The sequence below is a fragment of the Podarcis vaucheri genome (assembly GCF_965113315.1).
Source record: "Podarcis vaucheri genome assembly, chromosome: 17".
NCBI classification, from domain to species: Eukaryota; Metazoa; Chordata; class Lepidosauria; order Squamata; family Lacertidae; genus Podarcis; species Podarcis vaucheri.
Window position 1 is genome coordinate 37196130 of NC_138755.1, and position 16619 is coordinate 37212748.

At 40.0% G+C, this 16619-nt stretch overlaps 2 long non-coding RNA genes across 3 annotated transcripts in view; one reads left to right on the top strand and one right to left on the bottom strand.

The window, feature by feature from the left end:
* LOC309522110 overlaps window positions 1-16619 on the bottom strand; it is a 106960-nt gene that overhangs the window by 21404 nt on the left and 68937 nt on the right. The gene's annotated exons all lie outside the window — the stretch shown is intronic.
* Window positions 6678-9320, top strand: LOC309522107. Its single transcript, XR_014214837.1, has 3 exons — window positions 6678-6800; window positions 7612-7736; window positions 8793-9320. It is a non-coding gene; the product is annotated as an uncharacterized lncRNA (long non-coding RNA).

Below are 16619 nucleotides of genomic sequence, written 5' to 3' on the forward strand. Positions count from 1 at the left end.
AGAGCTGCGAAATCAATCAGATAAATTATGTATTATTCATTGTCACATCCTCACAGAGTATCAACCAGTTAAGTATAACTACACTGATGCACTCCTATTTTGGGAAACAAGCAAGACAGAGAAAACTGCCTCCATGAAATCCTTTCCTTCTCAGGGCTGAACTGGTCAACCCCTAAAATGAGATTTATCATACCCTAACAAACTGAGACACAGAGAGATAATTTTCAGGTCCTGATATGAAGAGTTGCATCATACTGAAAGCTCTGCAGGTAATTGAGATACCCATTTCTGACTATAATTTTTATACTTCAGATATATTTCTGTCAAGCAAATGTATGAGTGGAGATGTCTATTGGTTCTGCTTTGTTCAGTCTGCTTCCTCTCCTAATAATAAAAACCCCTCCCTAGCACTTGATTTGAATTGCCTTTTTAGAGCACTTGGAGGTAACACACCTGATTAAAATACCCTGTAATGTTTCTGCCTGAGGTATGGAGGACATTTCCCTCCCTTTAGGTGTTCAATCCCAGGCCGCTCCATTCCTCACTGGATGCCCTTCTAACATGCAAATAGGGAAGTTTTCTTACAAATGGGTATTGGGCATTGTCATTCAAAGTGTGCATAAATACGAAACCGTAAAGAAGAAAAGAACATTTGTACTTCAAACTCTATAATCAAAGGAAATAAAAACCAATGAAAACTAAAAGGCAAGTAAGAACATTGCTGTTAACTGGATTGGACACTTTTAAAAAATAATCACATTTTCAAACTGCAGACCAAACACTGGAAGGCTAGACCAAAAAAATAAATGAATTAAAAATCAATGTTCTACTCCCCATCTCATATGTTAAACATCGTATCGGTTTGGAGATAGCTTCTTATAAAACTGTCCAGAGCTTGTTTTAAACCTGGTGCAAACGTCAGGCTTAGCTGAGATTATTTCAAAGTGAAACTAAATTTATCCGAAATTCTCCTCCTAGCTACATCCTAGCCCAACAATTCACTCAGGATTGTTGAGTTCATCCAGATGATGCAACTGGCAGGCAACATGTCAACTAGGGACTCAGCTACAAAGCTGCAAATAAAACGTTTTAAATGTGTTATAATGTACAATATACAAATGTGACACTACAATGTATTTTTCAAAACCTTTTTAAAAAGCATTTTTATATGTGTGTAGATTCCTCCTATGACATGTTGACCTGCTGAACACAAAGTTCTGAATCGTCATATTCATTAGCCAGAGGGAATTAAGGCCTCATAAACAACATTAACTGATGAAAAATCAACAGACGCCTGAATCATTAATTATTTTTCCCACAAACTGGACTGGATGTGTCCTTGTACTGTGAGTCTTACTAGTATTAAAATTAAAGCGCTCCCATTCTGCAAAATAGGAATCCTGTTTTCCTCGCCCCTTGATGATACCGATTTGACACATATAGTATACATCTCCACACTGGCAATTCCCAAAGTTTCCTGAACCAGAGGTATAGTAGGAGCTTTATTGCTCTTCTTCTGGATGTTATCCTCATAGACTAATATCTATGCCCAAACCTGCCTCTGACCAACTATCCTTCCCATGCTGTCTTTTGTTAATGCAGATACACAGAATATCTTTAAACCCAGGTGCCTTGACTCATCTGCCATGCTAAAAACCAATGCCTCAAAAGGCATGAGACCTCTAGGGTCTTGCTCCTGAACCTTCCTCTTGCAAACAAAGTACGGGATCTGATGGATATTAAACCAGTTGACTTGGACATTGGCTAATTTAATCTCTCAGTTGTTCATCTATAGGTGGGATTAATCAGGATTGCCATACTTTCCATGTGATAGATGAATGCATTAAGGAGTTATGCTGGAAGGAAAGTTAGTGGAAAGTCTGTGTCCACATAGGAATATCCACTGATTGTGACAGTTCTATCTTCACTCAGGGCTTGTCTATTGCCTGCTATCGTATAAATTAATTGACACAACTGAAAAGCTTCATAACTCAGAATATTTAAACTGTTTTAGAATGTTTTTCATTTATTTATTTCATAAAATTTCTACACCCCTTGATTGTAAAAAAAAACCCCTCAAAGTAGTTTACACACACAAAAAAAAGCTTTTGCTTGGTTTTAGCTTTTAAATTGTGTATCTGTTTGCCGGCCTGGGCTACTTTGAAAGGAAATGTGGGCTATAAATTCAATAAACAAAATTTCAATAACTAATAATAGTTTTTCCCCCCAGATGTGGAATTCACCAACATCATGAATTGTCCTTTTGTATAGTACATCACAATGAAGTCTGGTCTGTTTATTCTGAAAAATAACGTTGCTAATAGAAGCCTGCCATTTCCCAAGTACATTTTAAGCGCACGCACACACACACACACACGTTGAACATCACCCTGATCATGTTTTAAACCCACTTTTTGAAACCCACCACCTAGGAGCTGCTTCACATCTGCTTTATCAAGACCATTCAAACTGCCAACAGTCATCAGAAAAGGTCAACTATTTGATTTCGGCATTTAAAAAATACTTGTGCAAATTGGCTTGGATCACAGTAGACAGCAGGCTTCATCAGCCATTATTTCTGATCAATGCAAATAAGATGGATGTCACTCAAGAGAGAGGCATTGAAAACAAGCAGTATAATCCAGTATAATCCTCTGAAAGGATTGTGTGGAGTGTGTGGAGGGGAGAGAGAAATGAACATGGTATTGATTAGCATCTAATCCAGTTTTTCCCAAGCTTCTTAAAACTGGAGGTATACTTCACTTTCATATCCCAAAAGGTTTACATGTGAAGCATGTGAAAAAGAAAAAAATTATCTTTCTACAGAGGTAGCCACCCCCTGGTGTCTCTGCATGAGTCCCTGCCCTGATAGGAAAAAAGGCGAGCTCAGAGGTAACTAATGCAGAGATACAACAAACAGCTCTGAGGGATGGAAAGAAATTGTGCTGCATCTCTGCTTCAGGTGTGATTGGTTCATTCAGCTGCCCTAAATGCCAAGACACAGCAGAATTCGCCACATACAGAGAGAAGAGACAAGCTGTAAGGAGACACTCCCAGAACAAACTCTGGGCCCCATCTTCCTTCATGCGTGGATGCTATGGTCCTCCCAGCAGCCATTAGTTAAACTGATTTATTTTTAACAGCCCTTCAACAGATCTCTCATCACATGCTTGTATGCCCAAGGCAGCATAGTGTAATGGTTAGGGTGTTGGACTAAGACAAGGAAGACTCAAGCTCAAATCTCCGCTTGGCCTCTGGTCTATCATACTCTCCCAGCCTGGACAACTTGAAACGGCTAATTAACGATTATGATTATTTTATTAAATTTACATAAAATTCTCTAAGAGTCTTACAAAGAGAAATACAAAACAACATTTAAAAGTAAAAAATAGAGTAATTAAAACAATAAAAATTGATAAATCAAAATTTTCTTTCTGCTGAAAGAAAATGGAAGGGACATCATATAGGTTGTCTTGAGCTCCTTGGAAAAAAAAGGTTGAATAGGATACGTATACATAACTAACCATTCAAAAGTGTGTTTGACATATTTGTTCTGAAACACACACCTCCCCGCCACGGTCTATTTGCATGTTTCCCTTTTTCAGAGGAGCAACGTCTTCTCTCAAGAGATGGCTTGGTTCAGCCAGTCTTCCCCATTTTGCAATTTGGATAGCAATGAAACCAGCATTAGATTGACTTCTCTATGTGTGGTCTTTCCATTTATTCTGTTGATACTAACAATGCCTCTTGCTTATTCACTGATAGTACAGTAGAGTATATAAAGCAATAATGCATATTGATCAGACTGTACTGAACACCAATTATTCATTTTAAGGAGAGCCCAGTACCTTCTGGAAAATGCATTCTTGCCAAAGGCACATTAGGAGAAGGAATTGTGTGACAATGCAGTAAGCTGCTACAGACACTGTGCAAGAAAACAGTTATTGAGCTTTAACCAATTCCATGATCCTGCTCATAAAAAGTTGGGTAGAAAGATGGTTCCAAATCCAGAAACACCAGCTGAACATAAATCTTGAAATGCTACAAGGAGCTGAAAAATGTCTATAAATCCTTCATTTAAATGTGATATGTCTGCTAGGAGAGAGTAATCCAGAGAGCAACTGAAAGCTATCACCATGCATTTGAAATGAATTTGGCCAATATTTCAGTGTAGAGTGGATGGTTTTCATCACAAAACATGAGACAGATACTGTATAAGAGTAAATGCGTAATTTTATAAATAGGTTGTAACAAAATTCTTTTAAGCATGGAAATATGAGTCTAATTATGTGGTTCTAACTCCAATATTGCACCAAAATTCCAATCAGTCTTATTCAGTTCTGAAATTAAGCCTTCTGCACTTCTGTTAAGCCTTCTACTGATGCTTCCATCATCAGTGCTTTTTTTCTTTAAAAATGTTTAGGGGTACTCTCATTTTGACTCAAGAAAAGCACCATTTTATAGTTCATATCGGCAAAAATAAATACAGTAAATGGACAAAAGTACAAAGATTTACAAAATGTTTAGGGGTATGTGTAGCCCTGCGTCTCCCCAGAAAAAAGCACTGTCCATCATCACAAACATTCTGAATGTGTGCAGTTTTCTGAACCTTCCTCTTACCTCACCCAGTCACATTTTTTCTGATCTTTTACTTTTCAAATAATTTCTATACAACTGGACACAGTGACCCAGGAGTACAAATGTACTAAAATTGTCTACAGAGCTCTTAGGATGATACGATATGATACAATACGATAATCTTTATTGTCATTGTCCCGTACAGAACAATGAAATTGAAAAAATCTACATCAGACTTTCAAAAACCAACATGCCTGCAATCCCAGCTATCACAGCCTGGTTAACCCCCTAAAAACTCTGATACCCCATAATTAAATACAATACAGTGGTGCCCCGCAGGACGAATGCCTCGCAAGACGAAAAACTCGCTAGACGAAAGGGTTTTCCGTTTTTGTGTTGCTTCGCTAGACGAATTTCCCTATGGGCTTGCTTCGCAAGACGAAAACGTCTTGCGCTTTTTTTTAAAAGCCGCTTGAAGAGGCGCAGTTGTGACGGACCGTGCTTCGCAAGACGAAAAACATCACAAGACGAAAAGACTCGCGGAACGAATTATTTTCGTCTTGCGAGGCACCACTGTATACTCCCATAGAGACTACCTTACACTGCGTTTAAAACCAAAATCGCATTTGGATAGAAACTGTTTCTCAGGCGGCTTGTCCTAGTCTTTATAACCCTGTACCTTCTCCCAGAAGGCAGAAGCTGAAAGAGATCATTTCCGGGGTGCGCACTATCCTGCACTATCTCTGCAGCTTTCTTATGAAACCTGGAAGCATAGATTCCTCAAACCATGCAACTTATTCTATCCAGAGTCAGAGTCTAAACAAAATGGAACCATTGAGAAAAGCAACAAAAAAATAAGGTGGTCAAAATAGTCAAAAGATTCAGTTCAAATGTGGCCTCTTTCTTCTTTAAGGCTGGGAAAACAAAATCATTATCTTAATATTATCTTTATTAGGTGACTGGTGTGACCCTAGACAATTTCTATCTCTATCCAGTGCTAGTCATACTCAAGAGTAGACTCATTGAAATTAATAAACATTACTAACTTAGGTCCATTAATTTCTATGGATTTACTCTGAGTAGTTGGTTGGATTCAACCCCATGTGCGCAATGCAGCCCCCGCTGCAGTAATGCTGGCAAACGGAGGAGATACATTTACCGTACGCTGCATCATTAATGCTCAGTGTGTTAAGTGGCCTTTAAATTAAACTAAGTTAAATAAACCCTTCTTTAATTTCCTAGTGAATCTTTTTCATTAACAGACACATTAAGGCTGAGCTCATTTACATATAGCTTATGCAAGCACATGATTCTGGAATGTCCAATTAATGAGACATAATCTGACTTGGAATGGGCAAGTGGCACAAGGGGTTGTGTTGAGTTGTGTAGACACCATGTCTGTCTCCAAAGGAGCACTGTGGCTCCAAGTCCTGTGCAAATTGGGTGAAAAGAAATAATGTGATAACTGAGAAGTCCAAGACTAATGACCCAGCTATAGAAACAAGTAATCCATTTCAGGAGTTGAAGGAAAAAGAAGCAGATCAACAGCACACATTTGTTTGTACAAAGTAGGGAGAGACAAAGAAACTCGCTAGGTGGGTGTATCAATTTTTGCACAAATTCACATATTGAAAGTCAACATGTAAGTTATGCTTTGGGTTTAGAAACTCAACCAAAATGTGAGCTATCTCCCTGATTTGGTTTGGGGTCCAATGTGGTGATCCTGATAGGGCCAGTTTTGGCCATGAACCAATCAGGGGCCTTGCCTAGTCCTAATGTTTAATTAGAAAGGGGGCGGGGAGACATATAGGCAGAGACTCTTGTCCGCATCATCTCACGGTCATGGGTTCAACCTGGGAGGAAGCATCCTCACTGAGACTCCCTCAAAGGCTCAAAACCAATGGCTCCGTTTAATGGGGAGCCAATGCGTATTCAACCAGGGCAACATGCCCATTAGAGAACATGGCCACAGATGCAAGTACAGTAGTTATAAAAGATTTATGAAACAGATTTTACATTACCAATACCTGTGTGGAGAAACAACACCTGTTAATGAGAAACCAAGGCTCAACAGACAATGTAGCCAGGATTCTGATGTCACAATACTTCAACATGATGGTGCACTTCATTAGAACTTTCCCATGTCATCTCCTGTCGAAAGAGTTTCTCTGTCTCACATCTGCAAGGGCAATCTAAAGCACTTCACTGGCTGTTAACATGAGGTGAGTCAAAAGAGGGTTAATTTCAAAACTTTCTTCATTTCAGCAGCCTCATTTAAAAGGGGAGAAGCCTGTTGGTTGTTGCTGCCGGCACTGTTAAAGTTTAGCAGTTAAACAATTAGGAATTGGAACACTTTGTGATCTACTGTAAATCACTGAGAGATTTACCAGTAGATCCCAATATCTACCTTCTGCCTACCAGTATAATTGGCTTCCAAAGTATACAATGAAATCTAACAGTTTCCACACATACATGGCCTAAATTAGAGTTTGGACAGAGTACTGAAGGTGGAATTATCAAATGAGTTAAACAAGTTTAACCCCTCTGGAATCAATGGTCAAGAACATTCAACATTGAATTGCACCCAAAGAAGTCATGATGGAGTCAGATTCTTCTCTTTACTTCATGTATTTGTGAATTCTGATCAATGACTTGAGTCTTGCCAAATTTTACATGCATAAGTGGCTATTTTAAGCCTCACCAAGACAGCATATCCCTGTTTACCATATGACAGATTAATACTTTTATTTCTATTATGCAAAATCATTTCCCCAACCCCCCCAATCCCTGGAAGTCTCTCTTCTTTCTTGTCTCTACGTGCCCAGCATGCCCTAATGACAAAGGTTGATAAATAAAACCAGAAGGCAGGGGACTGTTTGGCTCAGCGACTTGCCCACTTCTGGGATGAGGGTTTTCAAATCATTGACTAAAAAATAATTCTGATTAGATGACTATAAAAGGTGAAAAGTGTAATAAGTTTAGCGTCCCTGCCTGGGAACATTAGAGGCACACAACCTCTTGAATGTTGATCAGGTCTGAAAGAAAAACCAAGGAGAAGAGAGAGCAGGAACAACACTCCTTTGGACAGCGATAACTGCGTATCACACCCAGGCTTCGTCCATAGGGAACAAGGCAACACAAACCCATTAAAATCAATGGTAAGGCTGACTACAATGCAACGTGCATTTCTCCCTTGATTTACAGCTTAATGTCTCTGACATCCCTCCACTTTCAAAGACAAATTCTTTTGCATTTTACTATAATACCAAAAGGCAACTTTTGCACTTACAACTAGGTGGCTATTGTCAACACCAGATCATTATTCCAGTGGGCTTTGAACTAAGTGTTCATTCATAGTGATTCCTGGTCAACTAGCACTTGAAACAATAGCGTGTTATTGTAGGTTCCTTAATTTATAGACAATTGGCTATTTAAAAAGGGGTTGTACAACTTCATTGAGATCTGGTAGAGTGTCCTGGTTAAGAGACTAACTAAGAGCTTATCCACACTTCCTTTCACTCTTTCCAGGCCTGGTCCATGCTTTGAGCTTTAAATCCACGGAAAACACAAATTGACGTTTGCTCTGCTTGAGTGCTAAAGCGTGGGTTTTCACGGGGAAAGCTCAGGGGCAAAAAACAAAACAAAACACACACTTTTAAGCATGTGCCTGGAAAGAGAACAGCAAAAGGTAAGTGTGGTTCAAATCTTGCTTCTGCCATGAAATCACTAGGTGACATTTGAGAAGCTACTTTCTCCAGGTCTGAGCTTCCAATCTGCAATAATTGGTGTGTGTGTGTTAATATTGACTTACCGTACAAGACTGGTTGTACAGATTACAAGTAGGTATTATATGTGAAGTGCTTTGAACACTTGAAAGTGTTATTCAAATGCTATCACTGCTGTTGCTGTTGCTGCTACTACTACCACCAGTGGCGTAGCATGGGAAACTAGGGGGCGGTTGCCCAGGGTGGAAAATTGTTAGGGGGTGTAGAATATCAACACCTGGTGCTGCCTCAATACAGTTGTGCACTTCCATCACTGGGCTCCGTCGAAAACGGCTTCTCCATGTGAATCAGGAAGTGACATCTCCAGACAACGGAAGGACTCTTATCTCTGCGGCTGCAATGTCCTCGGTGATGCGGACGCCGTTAGGTAATTGAATGTGCATATGTACTCCATCCATTTCCCTCTTTCCCACCCACCCTTCCGCACAGCCCCAGGTGCCGGTAACCCACGCTATGCCACTGACTACTACTGCTATTGACAGCTACTCACAGAGGCAGCACAGATGACAGTGGACGGCCCTTACCTTAATGCCTTCCCTGAACTCCCAGAATGATCAAGCTAACTACTCTTCAAAATGCACTCTTGGGCTACATGAACCTTAGAACAATCTCATCCAGCAAGGCAATTCTCATGCTGAAGAAGCACTTCTTTCTCAAATCAGATGTATTTATTGTTTAATCACTAAAGCTTATTGAGCCCTTTGTCAAACAAGATGGCTTTTTTTTTTTTTTGCTATAAATAAAATCCACATAGGCACACAGCAGCTTTTTGGGTATCCCTGATACCAAACAGCTGAACAGCTGAACCTTGGGTATGCTGAGAGCTATCACTTCTATGTGATGCAAACATTCCTTAAATTTTCCTCCATACAATAGATGTGAGATCTGTATCCCATATGTGTGTGCGTGTGTGTGTGTGTGTGTGGAACATGCCATTAAATCATGACTAGAATTCAAGTCTAAATACTGTGTTTCTTCAAGCGAGTCTGCATTTGTTAATACAAAAAGGGGAAAAAATGTATTCTGGTATAAAACCCTTGAGATGGCACATTTCATTTCCAGCGGGTCATAGGAGACAGCAGGCACTGTTAAATTTGTTCTATTATTCACGCATGTACACAATAAAAAAAAATGGCAATACAATTACCTATGCAAAGTCCACGATACTGTGAACTGTCAAAGGAGGCTAGGAGGCAAACTACCAGAATTTAAAACAAAATATTACCATGAAACACACTCGATCTGACACTGCAAAGCCTTTTGATAGTCCTAAACATATTGAATGCCCAGTGGAAATTTAGCTTTTCATTCCGGCCCAAATTTGATTAACCATGGCAGGAATGGAGAAATCCCTTTTCAGCAGCAGTCTGAGGTCACCGTCGCTTTCAGACAGGTGCAGAAATGCAGCTCAGGATGCAATAGCTAAGGCATAATATCCAACAATTTCTAATCCAACGCACAACAAACAGCAGGGCTCATCCAAGTTAGATTGCTATTAACAACCCAGTCAAAGAGGTGGTGGTCTTAAATATATTGATTTGTTCAGACAAAAGCTCTGTTTGAAACAGTGGGATTTAATTCCAAGTCATTTGCGATCTAAGTGATAGCCACGACTACCACCATCATTTTATTTCGCCTTTCCGTAGTTAAAACAATGCTCAAGGCAGCTTCCATGACAAGATTTACATAATTACCAACATAACAAAAGTCATAAGCAATAAATAAAACACATCAAAAGGTACACAACCAAATGGAAAACAATTTCCACATAAATCATAAAGTCTAAAACAAAAAATACAACATTAATATCAAAAACAATATAAAATGACATAGATAAAAAATAAAAACAATATTAAAAAAGGAGCCCTCTCTGTCCAGCAGCAGCAGGAGTCCTTAAGGGAGCCTGTCAAGCCCCACCCTAAGCCAGGTGGAGAGAGGCAGGGCACTTATAGATGGTTGAGAAAGGAAGACAGTTTAGTACTGCAGGACAGAAGAGTCAACAAGAGGATAAGTCAAGGAATTATTGAGCGGTAAACTCATAATCACTTACATGGTTAGAGCAGTTTACAAAGGATCTATTCTTACGCGGCTCTAAGAAAACCAGGTGCTTGCTTGCTACTAACCAGCATGGATTCTTAAGAATATGCACACTAGGGCATTTTGCCCTAACCTGATGCTCTACAGCGCTTTTAGACGGCAACCATCAGCCCCTGGACTAGCATGATCAATGGTGATAGGAGCAGAGTCCAAAACATTCAGAGGGCGCCATGTTGAGGAAGGCTGTGCTAGACCATTCCTTATCAAATTGCCTTTTCTGGCTTTCTCAAGGTCCAACCTTTGAGAAAACCCTTCCTTTACTCATCTCCCTGTATTTCAGCCAGCTGTCCTTGAACCTGCACGGCCAAAATGAATGAAACTTTTGACAACTTCAACAGGTTGAGGCTACTGTGATGGATTTCCTAGACTGGCAGGGGGTTGAGCTGAATGACCATTGAGAGCCCTCCCATCTCTGATTTAATGACTTCCTGTTGCAGAAGCCAAGCCGAAGAGCCTGCAGTCCCCGGGAGACTGTTCAAACATTGGTGGCCACTTTCTTGTAATCTTTTAGTTATCTTTAGAATACATTTTAAAATAAATTGAGGTTAAATACAATGACGGTTGCTACGTTGAGCACATTTAATTGGGCTAAGGTTGCAATCTCGCTCACACTTGAGGTTAAATACCACCAAAGCAAATGCAGCTCAAACTTTTTAGGATTAACATATACCCATATTTTTTCGGTCATAGACAGGACTTAAGAGCAGCTTTGAAAGAGCAGTTTAGACGGGAAAAAGATTTCCAGCATGCACACAAATCCCTCCCACAAAACAGTAGCAAGTTTGGATGCACCCACTGTCCTTATTCCAAAATGTGTCAGGTTCTATAAGAGACCCAAATGCAGAAACCCAATCTGTCCCCCTTATCAAGGGGACCTAGATTTCCCATTTCAGGACCTCTCAGTCCAGTTGCTTGGAAGGAGGAGTGTAAATCCCAGCCACATTCCTTCCTGGGGAAGGATTAATTCTTGCCTCTTGCCAATAGAACAGAGGCGCACATATTATGCTGAACGGTCCTGCTAGAGGACACCGTCAAGACAGCAAAGGACAGAATCCTGGTCTTCTGATTGAACCCCAAGACCAATTCACTTGCCAATTAACACCCTGTTGATAGGAGCAACTGCCTTCCCTGCCACAGGTTTATTTAGCAGGAAGCACATGCTGATGCTGAGATGATTTTCAGTGTGTTATATCACCTTTGCAAGATAATCAATAAAAATTTAAATGAGAAGAAGTTGGTTGGTTCTTTAAATCCCATTAAACTTGAGCACCAATTTATAACCCTCTGCAGAATTAAGTGTTTTTAGAACACCAGTACTGTGTAATAGCATTTGCAAAACACTCGCTGTCCTTTTGTTGATGTGATTAATCATTCCTATGGTATGTTTTGAATATTCCAGTTGCAGGTTTGCAAAACTGTGTAACTCATTTCATAAATTTTGTTCTTGCTGGAGTGGTTCCACAAGCATCCTCATTCTGCCAGGCGAACAATGACGGCTGCTGCTTATTTGCCCTGTTAATTCTGCAGTTGTGAAGACTAGAGACAGTCATACTATGTGGTACTAAATTTATGTATTGCACGAATTTAATCTATTCTTTAATACATCACACACATGATGCTTGCTAATCCAAAATGAATGTAATAAATCTGAAATTTCTAATGTTACTGTGAAATAGCGCCATTGATAAAACAGCACTTTGTACGCAACAAAGATTTTCATGTTTTATTGGGGAGGGGGAGAAATATGTAAATACAACAATCAACTCCAACATAACAACTAAAATAACTTTTAATTGTTTTCCCTTCCCTTATATTTTCTGCATGGCTGACTTTGCTTACGGCTTCGTGAAAGGCCAACTCATCAGTTTTAGTTGTTAATCAAGAACAGTAATTGTGTAAGTTATAAACATACAGAACGATACTTTGCCTAATAGGATAACACATCCCAGAAAATGCAAAGTGGTGGAGTTTTTTCATGCTAATAATTTGTAAGGCTTTTATTTGAATAAACAAACTCCCAAAGAGGCATTTGAAATCGAGACATTACGAGTTTTCCCCATGTACATTTATGAAACAGAGGGTGCCCATTCAGAAAAAAAGAAGCTTGTCTTGCAGATCTGAAAAACAGATTCCTTGCTGTGCTCCTTCAGCTTGAAATCTGTCTGGTGCCAAGGAAAATCAGGGAATACCCCTAGCATGAAACTAAAGTAACAACTATGTTATCAGTTTCGGTGCTAAAAGCGTGAGATGCCTCACGTGGGCAACCTGCTGAAGCAAAAGAGATGCTGAATTCTTCTTCATGACTATGAATGGCAACTCAGCCAGTATACATTTAGGACGGGTTGCCTCTCTCTGCTGTTGTGTTTGGGTCATGAATGTGATCCTGCTTAAAGTCAAACCGAAGTGATGCAAGGAAGTGCTTTAGACACATTTATCTCAGCTAAAGTCACGTCTGTCTCATTCACACTCCTTTTTCTGTAATTGAGAAATCAAGGAGGATCATTGATGTTGCTGAGCTTTTGACAAGTTCCTTTTGTTTAAGCTCATGATTATTCTAGCTTCCCGAGTTGAATGGATAGCTGGCCATAACCTTAGTCATGTTCACACATAATGCAAAGCCAGAGCCATGACTGACACAAGCCAAGGTTTATAAACTATCAACCATGGCTTATTTTTTATATATATATTCTGTTAAATTTTATTAAATTCAAAAATTTAATTAAACCTTTTTTAAAAAAAAACAAGTAACCAAGGCTCACCACCACCACCACCATCATATAAGTATACTGCCCTATACCCACAAAATAAATGGAATTCCTGCTCCTCCCAAATAAATGGAATTCCAAAGAGAAAGGATCTGGCTTAACTCCTTTTTCCTAATCCACTTCAAATGGGAAAAAGTTAAGCTACTGCCTTAGTATGTTTTGGAAGGCCAAGTCCACCATTCTGGACGCTGGCCGGCCCAGCCTCTCTCATGTTGGTGGATTCCCAGCAAAATACAGAGCTTCTTTTCATTCCATCTAAGACCCATCATAATGGCAAGTTTCTATGCCACCTCCTGGGTTCTGTCTCTTTGTTACAGTCTAGAATGTTCAGTTTCCAGTACAATGGCAAGGCTCCCAGGCAACATCCGGAAGGTGAGTGTTGTTCTTAACAGGTCACATTGTTCCATGGGACAAATTAAGTGGGCTGCTAAATCTTGGCCATGGCTGAGGGGGCCAAACCCAGCTCAGGGTCCTTCCTCCCTTCTTCCTAGTACCCCACCCTTTAATTTAAAGGATGTTCCTCTATTGCTGTTCCTACCACTCTATCATGAAGGTGAACCAATAATCCTCCAGATGTTGTCAGACATCAACTCCTGTTAGCCCCAATCATACATGGCCAATGACCAGGGTGAGGGGAACTGGAGTTCATCAACACCTGGCCACAGGTCCCTTAATACTGGGCTAGTGTTTGAAACAACAAAAATGTTAACAAATACAGGTTTGGGAACTTTTGTATTGGTCTAATGGCGACCCCAATTACAATTTCATTATTAACAGTAATGTTCAAATGCAATGCAAGGTTTGAGCACTTAAGTAAAGCCATATACTGGCATCAACTCATAGCCTGACAGAGAATCTACTGAGTTATTAAATGGATTTAAGTGGATGAATTCTGGTGCAGTCTGCTCAGCAATGCATGAAGAAAAGAGTTTGAGGTGTAAAAAATGTCAAATAGCTTTCTCATATGCATTAAACTGTTAATAAAGATAAAATGATCTTTATGTTTTGGGTTTCTAATGTCTCTTTTATGAAAGTAACCAGGAGCTTTGATTCACGATTCGTTGGTTTCCGAACGGTGTGTCATTACTTAGAACACATCAAGAATAACTTGTAGACAAGACACGGAGCCTGGGGGAAAAGCTGGCAAAGTGAGCTGGAATACCTGCAGCTTTTGATACTGTGACTCACCTATTGTGGTTGTTTCTCAGTGGCACCATGGACTGGTGGTCATTTGTGGAGGTAGCAGGAGTGAGGGACAGGAGGCAATTTAAGGAATAAGTTATAGTGTCCCCAAGCTGGAGCAGAAAGCAATCACTAGTCACAAAACTGATCCCTATCCATTGGCCTGAAGTGGGACTGAGCTATGCTTCAAGGGAAAGGACTGTTCTGTTCTCTCCAACAAAGGAGGACCAAAAATACTCAGTGGCGTAGTGGTAAATTTTGAGGAAGAGGAGCTCATTGTGACAGCCCTCATAGCCACGTCTCCAAAGAGAGGACAAAAATGAAGCCAAGGGAAACCTGAGTTCACATCCCAGATTAGGCATGAAGCTCACTGGTGACCCTGGGCCAATGACTGACTGAGCCTACCCTACCTAACAAAGAGATCATGGGATGTATTCAGCTACGTTTTAGTGAGGGTAGACCCACTGAAATTAATGGACCTAACTTAGTCGTGTTCATTTATTTCAATGGACCTACTCAGAGTAAAGCTCAGTTGATTTCCACCTTCTGCGCCTGTCCTCCGGTCTCAAGTTACAATGCTCCAATAGATGACCCGATTGGTCCTGCAATGAAAGCAAGCACAGAAACTACGCTCCCGCCCCCTAGCCATGTTCCTCTTCATTATACCAGTGAGAATAGCCATTCTGCAGATTTCTAATAGAAAGTGTTCAGCATCTTCAAAAATGACAACTTCCATGCATCTCCAAGGCAAGGGAAGACAGTTAAAAGTTTAGGGTGGGGATTTGTATCCCTGTCCTTCCCTTCTCCCTAACAATTATCTTTTTGTTTTTACATTTGATTTTTTAAATGCTATATTGATTTTATTACACCCACCATTTTGAGAAGAGTTCCATTCTTCTTGATTTAGCAGTACCGAAATATTTATTAAGTAAATGGTCAGATAACATGCCAGTTATGATGGTGCACGCTCCTCAGCCCATTCTGTTTATTTATTTATTTATTTAAGGAGTGTCCAGATTGCCCTTCAGTAATCTGGAGAAAAAACGGTCAGGGAAAGCAAGCATAGAAGCAAAATGCTAAAGCAATGTATAAAATCTGAACTAAAAGTGACAGAAAAGAATAAAAAACAATACTAAAAAAAATATAAATCCAAATTGAACAGACAAGACGAGCGTTAAAACCAACTCACACTTTACATGATGAAATGTCTAGGAGAATAAACACCATATAGTTGGTGCCACAAGGTAAGCCTTTCTTAGGACGGCCATGACTGAAAAGCTACCCCCTCAGTCAGCACTCACATAATTTCAAATTGTAAATTAGCCTTTGCAAGTTTAGTTGAAACATTTTATAGCAAGGGATAAAGAGTTAGTTGGTTAGTTAGTTAATTCTAACATTCATGGAGCTCCCTTATTCAATGAAAAATGTCTTCAGATTTTCCCAGCAACGCTTTAAGGACTTTTGAAATATTTCACTGCCAGACAGTGCTATAGATACGAGACCTATGCAAAATCCCAGGTCATATTTCGAATTCAAGTCAGCCTGACAAAGTAGAAAAAGACCCAACTTCATTCATTAAAGTTCAATTAGAGCTTAAAATTAAATTAATAACTGACAGACCACCTTTGAATGACACTGGAAGCATAATATGCAGGGGCACCATTTCAGATTTTAGAAGCAAGGACCAGGCTCTCATCAAATCAGCTCTTGGATTTACTTAAGGTTAAACTACGAACAACCACAACAACACCTCATTTGTTTATTCTGCAAACAAATTATCAATCACATTTTTTATTAAAAAGGTGTCCATAAGCAAAGCTCTGATGGATTAGACACAAGGCCCATCTAGTCTAACAGATGGCGGCCAACAGATTGAGGTTGAATCCTGACAAGACAGAAGTACTGTTTTGGGGGGACAGGGGACAGGCAGGTGTGGAGGATTCCCTGGTCCTGAATGGGGTAATTGTGCCCCTGAAGGACCAGGTGCGCAGCCTGGGAGTCATTTTGGACTCACAGCTGTCCATGGAGGCGCAGGTCAGTTCTGTGTCCAGGGCAGCTGTTTACCAGCTCCACCTGATACACAGGCTGAGACCCTATCTGCCCGCAGACTGTCTCGCCAGAGTGGTGCATGCTCTGGTTATCTCTCGCTTGGACTACTGCAATAATAATAATAATAATCATCATCATCATCTAGCTTTCTGCGCTACCATTA